The 12,828-nt window shown below is 40.7% G+C and overlaps 1 protein-coding gene across 5 annotated transcripts in view; it reads left to right on the forward strand.

The window, feature by feature from the left end:
• The first annotated feature begins 2,255 nt into the window (after positions 1-2,255).
• znf385b (zinc finger protein 385B) overlaps positions 2,256-12,828 on the forward strand; it is a 143,137-nt gene continuing 132,564 nt past the window's right edge. For 3 of the 5 annotated variants that reach the window (XM_042336501.1, XM_042336503.1, XM_042336504.1), the window contains exon 1: positions 2,553-2,639. The gene's annotated coding sequence lies outside the window, so the exon portion shown is untranslated. Of the gene's footprint in view, positions 2,308-2,369; positions 2,470-2,552; positions 2,640-12,828 lie in introns of those variants that run through there. The other 2 variants (XM_007890091.2, XM_007890090.2) reach the window with 2 other exon arrangements.

Here is a 12,828-nt window from a genome sequence, read left to right on the forward strand (position 1 = left end):
AATGAGAAGAAATTTGTCATTCACCTCATTGCTGTTTGTGGAACCTTATTGGTGCAAATATAGGTTTCAAAAGGGAATTGGATATACTTGAAACGGAACATTTGCAGGACTATGGGGGTAAGATTGGGGGAGTGGCACTAGTTGGATAGCTCTTTCAAAGCACAGGCACAATGGGCCAAATGGTCTTCTGTGCTGTACGATTGTATGTTTCTATCAAGTATCTGCTGCAATGGTTTTCCAAAAGTCATTGCAGTCGATGATAATTACCTGTGAAGTGCTTTGAGATTTTTCACTGTGATAAGGTGAGACAAAATATAAGTTTTCTTTTCAACCCCCCCCATCCCAAGACTGCTGCAGAAAATCAACACGGTCTTCTCACATGGCAAACACCAATTGCAAGTGATCAGGGACAAATATTTACACACAACTACCGAGCTGAAAGAGGGGCTATTGGTGCATGATGATGTACTGCTACTCAACAATGCTGTAAATGTGTGTTCCTAAATCATTACTTTGCTGATCTGGAATGAATGGGAGCTTGGCTTCCCACAGAGGAGCCACATGTCATATCTTGGAACACTGAAATCACAGCATTTATACTGATTGCATTTGACAGAACCTCATTCTGAGTGAGCTCTCATCCGCACCGGACCAAATGAAAGGCAAACCAAAAGCAGATTATTACATCTTATTAAAAAGAAACATGACGATTAAAAGAAATGACATGGGAAATGAGTAAGTTGACGTTTTTGTTCAAAATGGCTGATTGAATATTTTATCCAGTAAAACTACCCTACATCCCTATGATTTTACAGTATGTAAAATTAGTCGTGGATTGTTTCTCAACCATCTCAGAGATTGTTTCCCTTTGTAATTTAATGGTTAGTGAAAAGTAAATTGCTTTAAAACATGGCTAAAAATGCGCTACAAACTGTAATGAGACCCAAGATTTGATTGAAGTGGAGTGAGGTTTGGTTTAACCGGTGTATTCCACTCAGAACTGAGGGCAAAGTGGCAGGAGAGCGCAGATGACAATGTATTTGGATAAATCTTTCAAAAGCCAATTAGATCGATTTCTTTTAGGAAATAATATCGTATATAGTTACAGTATATACATATTCCGATAAACCTTGCATCTGCATTTGGTACAGCGCCTTATCATGTCTTCGAGACGTCTCAAAGCGCTTCACAGAATATACTGTAAAGTGAACTGACTGTGTTTTGTGGGTGAAATATATAGCTTGGGGACATAGAAATATAGAAACTGGAGTAGGCCATTCAGCCTCTCGTGCCTCTTCTGCTTTATAATAATAATATAATAATCCTTGCACTGATATCGTGCTTTTCACGTCTTCTAGACGTCTTAAAGCGCTTCACAGAATATACTGTAAAGTGAATTGACTGTATATTTGTGGGCGAAACACGGCAGCCAATTGCGCACAGCAGCGTCCCACAAACAAGTCGTGGATTGGATTGACCAATTTTATTATTATTTTTTTCTTGATGGATTATTGTCAGCCATGTGGAGTAAGGAAACTTGCCCAAGGTTTCGCCCTGCCAGGAATCGAACCCAGGTCTCTCGCTTGCGAGGCGAGTGCTCAAACCACTGAGCTACACGACTCCGAAGGTGGCTCTTTCAAAGAGCCAACCCAGGCACAATGGGCCGAATGGCCTCCTTCTGTGCTGTAAAATTCTATGCTTTTATAAGATCGTGGCTGATCTGTGCCTCAACTCCAATTACCCACCCTTGCCCCGTATCCTTTGACACGCTGACCTAACAAATAATAATGCTAATAATAATCATAATCCTCGCGTTTGATTTAGCGCCTTATCACGTCTTCGCGGCGTCTCGAGATATACGCCGACCTGACAGATATGTGCCCTAACTAACAAACACAACACGCGCACGCGGCGGTCGGGATGGCGGGAGGCGAACTGGATGGACCATCGGTCCTACTTTCGTCCTCGCCGTTCATTGACGTCCTTAATTGAACCCTGAGGACCGCAGCCTGAGAGCTGAGCTGAGGCTGCAGGTGCGGGGCTGGTGTGGGAAGGGAGCAAGTATCTTTTGCAGGTAAAGAAGTGGGCAAGGCAGGTCGACAGTACGCAGGCGTTCTCTGTGTGTGTGTGTGGCTGGGCTGGTGGATTGCAGACAGACAGACACACAGACACACAGACAGACAAGATACTGAGAGAGGAGCAGCTGCAGCTCAGGCTGTGCCAGACTCACTCCCTCACTGATTGCTGCTGCAGCTCCTTTGTCACCCACAGCCCCACACACTGTAACAGCAGCAGCTGAAGCTCAAGGTAACAGAGAAGTGGTCTCCAACGTGAAATCAGTCAGTGACTGGGGGTGGTGGTGTGGGATGGGGGAGAGAGAGAGAGGGAGGGGGGAGAGAGAGAGGCAGAGGCTGCTGAGGTTCTGTCCTGGAAGAGGATCATTTTAAGTCTCAGATGGGATCACACAAGGTGCGAGGCTTTGCAGAAGTTTTCTTGTCCCCAGTTCTGGGTTGCTTTTGGATTTCTTGCAAGTTTTTTTTTTATGTGTGTGTGTGTGTGTGGTGGGTGGATATTTTACAATTTTATAAGGGTGGGTTATTTGTTTTAGCATTGGAGCTGCCAAGTGCATGGAGGGCAAGGTATTTATATATACATGTATTATTATTATTTGCTTCTCTTATTTCTTGATGGTGTGTCTGTCTGTCTCTCTCTCTCTCTCTCTCTCTCTGTGTGTTAAGTGTATTTTTAAACCAGGGACTTAATGCAACTTTGCAAAGCAGGATGTGTCTCTTTAGCTTTAATGTGTGTTTTTTTTTAAAAAATCGAATTGATTTTATTGATGGATATCAAATTAGTGGACAGAGAAGTTGCTTTTAATTAATCCGACTCTAAAAGCAACCAGATGTTTAGAAGTTTTTTTTTAGGAAACAAAAAAGGTTAATAGCTGAAATAGTTTAAAAATGTTTAGGATACAGTTCCTAAAGCCCACAGGAACTGTGATGTACTGAACTGTTAAATAAGGTACATCGTTATGACACAGATTGTGTGACCTACATCACTTGGCTGTGTAATGTGCTTAAAAGAAATACATTCCAAGTGTCTGTTACATGCAATATTTCTGTGGCTCCACTGTGCCACTTGGCATATATTAAGTATCTTATCAGGTAATCAATTAGCAGCTTTTATTTCCCTTATAGCAGTCCAGAACTGCGACCTCTGTGATGAAATGACTAGCAAATGTTTCCTTTCATTTGATTGCTTGTTACCTGTCAAAGTCACCAGACTGTCGGTTCTTAAATAAATCAGTAAGGAGGTGGATTGGATTTACATCGGTTAGAAAAGGAAATAGAATAGCAACTTACATGTGTGTTGCGTTGGTCGCACCTATTTAGGTTGGTGACATTAATTGGGGGGAGAGATTTGGGCAAAAAAACGATGAATTATATATATTTTTTTAATTTGACAACTTAGCATGTCAGAATTTATGATGTAGCTCTTGTCACCCTGAAGCTATTTTTGAAGCTGAATTGATGCTATTCATTGACGTGTTTTTCAGAATGAGATATTATCCTGTAACCCATTTATAACAAGCTCCTCTGCTGCCCCTGAAACTATCCCCTTTTCCTAATTTTTAATGAATTTCATAAAAGAAAGTGTGTGAGAGTGTTGTTGATTACGGTCCTGATACCCAGAGACAGTAACTAAGAAATGATTTCTTTCTGCCTTTTACAAAAATATTTTTTTTCTGTCAATAGCTTAAGTCACATTTTATTTGTAATCCTCTTTGGGTTTATATCAGACATTCCGGTCTAAATGCAGCATTATTGGGTAAGAGGTAAAAAAAAGTGCAATGAATAGCTTTCCAGCCTGATTACATATTTGATTGAAATGGATTTGAATATATTTTTTTCTGCAAATGCAATGGATTATTATTATTATTATTCTATTATTACTTCCTTTTAAAGTTATTTTCTCCAGCTTCTCTGAACCTGCCCTGTGCCATATATCATTAGTGACTTGTTCCAGCTTGTAAATTAAACCACTCAGACCTACCCAAGAACAGGATGATTTCACTTGCTGTGCATTTTCTCCCTACCTTCCTATGTGAAGTATTACACATCCATTAGGTGCTTATTCAAGATGACTAGCACAGGTTAGAGACTGAAGAATAATGCTGTAACGGGAGGACAATCGGGCAGGTATTCAGGAAGGAAAGGATCAAATGAGCTCAAGGGCCTTTTCATTCAAACATCTCCTGTGATCTTATGTGTACAATCACCAGGAGAAAGTTTGACACATGCACCCAATTGGTGTAAATTGCTTTAAGTTTTTAAAATTCATCTGAGTGCCTTCCTTTTATTTGTTATCTGATCAGCAGATCTATACCATTCAGAAATATTACGCTCGTTTGACTGGGTTAGAAAGCAGAGTATATGAATATTTTTGCTGAAACATCATTACAACAATAAAAGGGGAGCAGCACCACATTCGAGATGTAGTGTATGCTTTCAAGAAATTCTTTATCTTGTCATACGACAACTGCTCACTGTGAGCAATTTTTGACTGTCAAATGAAATTGGTGCTATTGAATTAACAAATGGAGGGATGGGATGGATTGGGGGAAGCGAGGAGGTACAAAAACTGTGGCCTCTGCAAATCACCAGTTGGGAAAACGATACTGCAGTTGTCGTACTGAGCGAGCGAAGTAAAAATGTGAAAGTGCCAACTGAGTCAACATTGTCAACCCCACGAGAAAATTTGGAGGAGACTAGAGTGCAATTTAAATAACTTTGCAACCGAGCGCGAAAAGAAGCTGATTCTCGGAACAAGCTCTGTTATAAAACCTTGAGTGAAGTGTTTCTTTGCCTGACTTTAATTTAAACACTGACTCTGTACTGGAAGCAAGCAATTAGTGCTTGACTGAATTTGCCCCATATTTGTTGGTGTCACGTTTTTGCCTCTAAAGTAACATCTGTCGATTTAAAACCTCTTTCTCTGCAAAAAAGGCTAATGAGCAATTTTGTTTCTGGAAATACTGTACCTGTATTTCCAACTTAATTAGAGTTCACTTAATTTTTAATTAAAATAGAAAACGGATGATATGATTACTTTAACTGACCTTTATTCCATTTCTGAAACCTAGCAGCAATTAAATCTCAACTATTTTGGGAGCTTTTTCATCACGTTAAAGGGTTTTACGTTTTTCCTTGTGGGAGAAATGTCGTACTTGAAACAATCCAAGTACCGAGAAAGATTTCCTGATCTTTCAAGAATGCTTTTGGTGTGTGGGTGGGTTGCCCTCTCATTCCCAGGACTGTTGATCCATGGACTTCACTGGTGTGACTGCGGTATTGCAGTAGGTAAATATGTGTATTGCTATATTCTAGTCTACTGACCCCTCCTTTCCAATAAGTGATCATTATCTGTAGGCGATTTGCCCACAAAATACTCATCAATCCATTTTCCAAAAGATTCTGCGAAGCGCTTTGAGACATCTCAACGACATAATAAGGCACCTTATCAAATGCAAGGATCATTATTATCTTCAGGGAGAATGGATCATTCTTTTTGTGAGCAAGGAATGCATTTGAAAATGAATGTCTATTTTTGAAGAATGTAAGAAGGGGCTGTCAGGAAAGTGCTTTGTCGATGTGTTGTCAATCCTGTGACCAGACTCACTGATTGGCTTCAACGTGTGTAGATTTCGCCGTCCAAAGCATCATTGCTTACTGTCACCTTCGCGTCAGGAGCATGTCTCAAAGCAGTTCACAGAATTACGCTGTAAAGTGGACTGACTGTATTTTGTGAAGTCAATTTGTACGCAGCAAATTAAGCTACTCACCAACATTTAAATTTATTTACTGGATTCTTATTGTTCTGAATGTGTTCAGTCGTTTACATGCTCAAGGCAACAAAGGTTTTCGTGTACAACTTTAAGACGGTGTATCCTTTTGTGCTTAATGTGAATATGGTTCAACAACAGCTTGCTAGGGTCCTGGAGCGCTTACTGTTTGGGTAGGAGATGAGATTGTACCACTCTTCGTGTGATGCTATGTGCCTTTCTGCCTTACACCCCCGATACTTCATCATTCTTTCTGATTGAGGAACAAGCAATTCATGACTGCTATCATTCCCTTCCTAGGAGACTTCATTCTACCCAACATAAACCATGTTCCCAGTAAAGTGATAATAACTCAGGTTTTGTATTTTTTTCGAATTAGGCCCGGACTGTGCATTGTTTCTCTCTGTTATAAATCACTGTGATTGGAATTTTTGCATGTTTTTGCCCAGAATATCTGTTTGTAAGCTAAATTGATCAAAACACGTTACACTAAATTATTGAGAGCAAATGCATGATTTGAATGACGATTGAAATCATACAGTGAGGTGATAATTCAACTCTAGCATTGAGCTGAAGAATTTGAGGCACAGGCTAGCATACTCGATAACCTGCAACTAAGGCTGCTAAACTAGAATAGGACTTAATACATTTTTAGTGTGCTATTTATGTCAGTGAGAAGGATCAATATAGAAGGTGCTAATGAGCTCTCCTGGTAGGTATAATTGTACAGTAGTAGATTGTTAGTCAACGAAATGCAGAGAGAAGGGGTGAGTGAACATTATGCCTGACAAAGAGCATTCCTACAGTAACTTCCCCCCGCCCCCCAACAGTGCTTTCTTCGCTGTGACGTCTTTTCTTCCCGTCTGTTGGAATATGGTTGCAGGAACGCATTAGTCATGTGTTATGCCTGAATGACCTCTCATGTGTGCCGGCCATTTATATTTTATCGTGCATTGCCGGCAAGGATATAGTAAAGAAATTTTTGGTATAAATGTCATGGGATCTTTATCATCCAACTTAAAGGAGATATAGACTTGATCTGACTGTAACATGTCATTTCTTCAGGATGACACCTCCGACAATGCAGCCAGTAACAGTGAGTGTCAGCTAAGAGTCTGCATGGGTCAATACAGCTGATTATTATACCCCTCCACCTTCCAGCGGAGGATAGGGTTCATGAACAGGAACCTCGGTTGTTTAACGCAGGGAACTAATTGTTGTTCCACTCTGTTGTATGTGTCCCGTGTATCAGGTACTTTACAGATGCAGAAATGCAGGTGGTGATTTACGCAGGTGCAGCACTGCAGTACAACTCCCAATGGCCTTCCTTTTAATAGACTATTTGACTGTGGAGGAGGAGTTGTAGCTGAGTCTCGTACTGACCTCAGCACAGACTTCATAGAAGGGCTTCTCGTGATCTTCAGGAGCTAGAATCTGGGTGAATTGCTTCTCCTTTTGTAGCTTAGGAAACCTTATTCAAATTGTACCTCTTCAGCATCGCCACAGCTTAGGGGCAGTGGTAAATGTTTTTTTTCAAAAATCAACAAGGTAATTGCTTCCATAAACGTTTTTAGCTCTGAGACCGGAGATGTTCCTGCAATCCTAGTATTTGGCAAGTGTTAATGAGATTTTTTACCAGTTCAAAGTCCCAACTATAAATATCCCAGACTCGTTGGATGCCATTTCCTCTCTATTTTTTAAAAAAGTACCTATTGAAAATAGTACTTTAGTTGTCAAAGGATTATTCAAAGATTTTTCTGATACCCGAGTTGTGTAGAAAACGAAGTCAGGATGTTTCAAAGACTCATTGATATACCCAAGATCTGAACAGTCAAGCTACTCTTTCATGAAATAGTGATTTGGCATAAATACACCTTCAGTTTGCAGTTGGGAATGAGGGTGGGAAAATGTTAGTTGAAACCTATCGACTCGTAATTTGAACTGGAACCTGGAAGTAAGCTGCTCTTGAATGGTGCCTTTTGATAAAATTGATCTGTAATTTTCACAAAATCACATCATATTCGTAAACGTTTGAAGCAAAACCTCGTTACTTGAAAATCGCAAAAGCTTCACATTTCAGAACATTTAAAATGTTGTGTTGAGTTACAGTGTATTCCTGTATGTAAATAGCTTACATTTCCATTCAAAGTTGTACGTTTACACACAGTTAGAAAACTCACCACATGTACATTTGTTTTCCTAATATTAAGTATAGTTTCAAGTTCTTTACCATGGATCTTGTAATAAATAATTTAGCTGCACTTTTAGTTTGTGATAGTCTTATTTAGCTATTTGCAGTGAATCAGATTTTGCCAAACAATGTGACAGAGGTTGGAGAGAGCCACCAGGAATTTACATAATGGAAGTGTTTAAGCGACCGGAATGATAACTCATGCTGATCTCTGTTGCTGCACTGCACAAATCTATATTTTTTATTCCCTGCTTGCTACAATTTTGCAGTACTCTTTGGTTTTGTTGTTAAATAAATATAAACAATTGTCTCAAAGAGCTTCATAACATTTTCTACTACGAGTAGTGATTGTCTCGTTGTAGGTTAACTCAGAAGTAAATTTGTGCACCGTAATGTCCCATAAACATCCACGACACCAATGACACATTTTATCTGAAGGATTGTTGGCCAGGACGCCAAGAGAAACTCCCTTTTCTTTTTGAATAGCACCATAGGATCTTTAATGACCACCTGAGCATCAGATGGGACATCAATTTAGTGCCTCATCCAAAGGACAGCACTTCTGACAACTCAGCATCAGAATCCCGAGAGTACATTCCAGGCACTTTCATGTATTTTGTTTTTCACATTGTACATTGGATTCTCACATCTGACAGTGGGTAATATGACATGTGCTCCATGTTAAAGATGTACTCACAGAAAGATTATTATGTGAACGTCTCCAGTTAATTACTTGAAGATGACAAGCGCCACACTTTCCAGAGATTAATGATTGGATTCAAATGGGATCACAAACAGTGAGACTGAAGCTTCAGAGGTTTGTCACCTGAAGGCTGAGATAACGTGACTTCCGTTGTAGCATTTCCCGACACATCAATGTTTTCTGTTTGTATGACAATGTTTTCATAAAGAAAGATGCTGGACAGTTTGAACAGTGCCAGTGGAAAGCAAATGATGATTTTTGCAGCATTGGGTGACATGGCTGATGAAAGCAACTGGAATGTTCTATTCAGCTGATCCATTACAAGAGAGGTTTGGATTAAGAAATCCATTTGGCCCATGTAATCTACTGCCTTCCCATTTGCAGTATGAAATTGTTTCTTAAATGAGTCCAAGGTCCTAGCCTCCACCATCCTTTGATAATCGATTTCTACTGGTCTCTGCCTTCTGTGTAAAGAAATATTTTGCACTGCATTTGCATTGAAGATTTACATTTGCGATGTGGTCATGTGAATTAACAGTGAACTGCAAGGAACATAACACTGCTCTGTGCTTAATAATTACTTAGGAGAATGTGACTGGGGTGTGACAGGGTTGAAAACTAAAACTGCAATGTTTGAACACAGGTACCATCTGATCCATAAAATTGTACCAAAACGTAATTCCCTCCCGGTGATATAAATAAAACAACCCAATAGTAAGAAGATTTGTATTGCTAACAGATCAACATTAATTTGTATTATCCTAAATTGTGGAGTATTGCAAATATGCAGTGACTTCCAATACTTGTAAATCTGGTGAAGTGCCTTGAAAATTTCTGATGATGTGATAAGTCACAGACTCAAATGAAGGATTATTATTTATCTTGCTGCTTTTGTATTTTGTCCTGATTCTAATACCATTATCATTGATGGACAGGGCTGCCTGCCATTGCCTGTACGACTTAATCTCCAAATACGCTTCATTGTTGGTGGTTGTGTTAAGGGTTGAAGGAAAAGGAGTTTGCTCAAGCTCGGATGGGGGGAAGAGAAAGAGAAATCAAACTCTACGATGATTGATTTCTGCAAAAGAAGCAGAGGTCAGAAGAAGAAGAACAACAAATTACATTTATACAGCGCCTTTCATGTCAGGAGGACATCCCAAGGCACTGGACAGTCAGGGATTTGGACCCGAGTAGCATTTATTCAGCAAAGAAGCGTTTATTCTGTGGGGTAGAAATTGCACTGCTCCTGAAATCAAATTACTTCCTTGAGGTGTTGTCAGAAGTGGGGCTCCAGTATAATTCACGTAGCCTGAGCAGATGTGAATCATACTGAGCTCGCTTCCCGCAGCAATGTGGAGGAAGCTCTCAAGGCCCGAGAGCTTTCGAAGTGACTTTTTTTTCAAAAAATGTTACTTAAAGATCCTTTTGTACGATTTTCTTTAATAACATTAAATAAAAGCAAGTTACGTTGTTTTACACAGGGGCAAACCCCACTTTGGGACTTTGAACTCCTAATCCAGGCTGACTGATCTAAGTGATTGGTGTATTGTCAGATGAGATGTTCAACTAAATCCTGTCTTGTTGGTTCAGGTGGGCGTTAGAGATCCCATTGCACTACTTAAAAGAGAAGGAATTTTTTTTAAAAAAAGGTGTTTGCGGAGCACTTGTTCTCTGTGTTTGAATGCAAATACACTATCACTACAGTTCAAACAAAATTCCGTGAAGTGCTCGGAGTTGTTTCAGTGAGGTCGGAGGCTACATCGAATGCAAGGTTTATGAACTTCCTTTGCAGAGCAAACTGAAATTGGGTGGGTTTTTCTTTCCTGTACTGAAGTGAAGCAGAACAGTGTTTGTAAATTGGGATTCCCACATCATATCTCTGTAACTGTCAGGAACCAGCACCTTCCCAGCAGCAATATGCAGCACTGGAAATCTCAGTAGCTGCTTATCCTCTGAGCTCTATCGGGCTTCCTTTCGCCAGGGCATGAGGCTGGCATCGGGTAAAAGACGTTCAGGCGGTCTATTATTAGTTCTGACGTCAGTATTCACGTCAAATCTGCTGGCAAAACTTTCTCTGTTCTTTCACCCCCTTCTGTCCTATGATTCAAGAATAACTGCAAGGTGAAATGGCAAGGTGATTATTATCTACACTCTACTCACCACGGAAATTGAGATTCTTCCACTACTTTTTTCGACTAGAGATTCACTGTGCGCAATTGGCTGCCGTGTTTCGCCCACAAAATACAGTCAATTCGCTTCACAGTATGTTCTGCGAAGCGCTTTGAGACGTCTCGACGACGTGATAAGGCGCTATATCAAATGCAAGGATTATTATTATTGTAACGTGAAGAATACCAGCCCCCTCCTCCAACTGATCTCAGCTGTTGAACAGGCCATGCAGCAACAGGATATCGAAAGCAAAGAAGACCCCTTCAAAATAATAATAATAATAATAATATTAATCCTTGCATTTGATATAGCGCTTTTCACTGCGGAAGGATGTCCCAAAGCGCTTCACAGAACACACTGTAAAGTGAATTGACTGTATATTTGTGGGCGAACGCGGCAGCCAATTGCGCACAGCAATGTCCCACAAACAGTCGTAGATTGAAAATGACCAATTTATTATTGTTTTTGGTTTTGGAGGGATTATTATTTGGCGTGTGGAGTAAGGAAACTTGCCCAAGGTTTCGCCCTGCCACACATTTGCATCCTATAATGTTATTTGGAACAGTGTTTTGTAGTTTGGGATGGGCAGGGAATCTGTGCTGTGTGTGACATCCATCACATGCCGGTGAATTCCCTCTCATCTCAAAAACCATTGAATTATGAATGTCTTTAACCCAGTTTGTATCAAACCAGTATTGCGAGAGGCTTGATAAGGTACCATCACTTGTATCTAACTTATCTAAGAAAGTGGCTTGTAAACTCTTAGCTGCCACCTGGGATCAATACATGTTGCTATAAAAGCTCAGATGGCCTTGTGAAACCTACAGCTGCCACTGATGCTCAGCCTCTTATGATTTAAGTTCTCCAAAGCGCTACCTTGGGTAAAAGGATATTATATAAACAACAGCAAGATTACATTTGTATAGCGTCTTTCACGTCGGGAGGACGTCCCAAGGCGCTGGACAGTGTACAGCATTTCAGACCCGAGCTGGGGTCAGGGGGGGAGAAGGGAGGGGAAGGGGGGTTGGCGGATGGCACGGTCAAAGAGGAGGGTTTTGAGGCGGGACTTGAAGGAGGCTAAGGAGGAGGTGAGGCGGAGTGATTGGGGGATGGAATTCCAGAGGTTGGGGGCAGAGTGGCTGAAGGCTCTCCTGCCTATGGTGGGGCGGGTGGGTTGGGGTACATGGAGCAGACCAGAGCCGGCTGAGCGGGTTGGTAGGGTGTTAGGAGGTCGCAGAGGTAGGGTGGGGCGAGGCCATGGAGGGCTTTGTAGGTGAGGACTGGGATCTTGAACTGGATCCACTGGATGCAAGTTGTTATTTTTGTTGCTGCTGCTGCAGTCATATCATTATCAGGCATTATTGATTCAATATCTGGAAATGATTCCCCGGAAGTGGTTTCAGAAACGGTCTGATTTGGCTCCACTGCAGTCAGATCCCTCCTCGGGACGTTCTAGGGCATGTTATTCAAAGAGCTCGTCGAGTGAGCATTCAGAAATAATTTCTGACATTGAAGTCCAATGAATGTGCGGAACTTAAAATATTGCGTCCCATTCTTTGAACCACCCAAATGACTCCTCACTCAGGCATCTTGCCACATTGCAAACTCCGCAGCAGCAGTTTTGGAATGTAAACATGCCATATGCCGTTGACTGTTCCTTTATGCATACTGCTCTCTACACGCATGTGAGGAATGTTAAAATGGTGTAGACTTGAATGCCAAAAAGAAATGTAATCCAAGCACAAACAAAAAACAGTGGACTTCTGTGTAAATTAGGGTTACCTCGTTTTTGTGTGGAATTGCTTTCACCTTATCATAGTGAGATGTATATTTGATGATGATACATCCTGCAATGTGCTAGATATTTGCAAGATTCAGACTAAGCCATTATAATTACATTTGTAAAGATAATATAATTATTGA

This window comes from Callorhinchus milii, unplaced genomic scaffold (genome assembly GCF_018977255.1).
Source record: "Callorhinchus milii isolate IMCB2004 unplaced genomic scaffold, IMCB_Cmil_1.0 Scaffold6, whole genome shotgun sequence".
Classification (NCBI taxonomy): Eukaryota; Metazoa; Chordata; class Chondrichthyes; order Chimaeriformes; family Callorhinchidae; genus Callorhinchus; species Callorhinchus milii.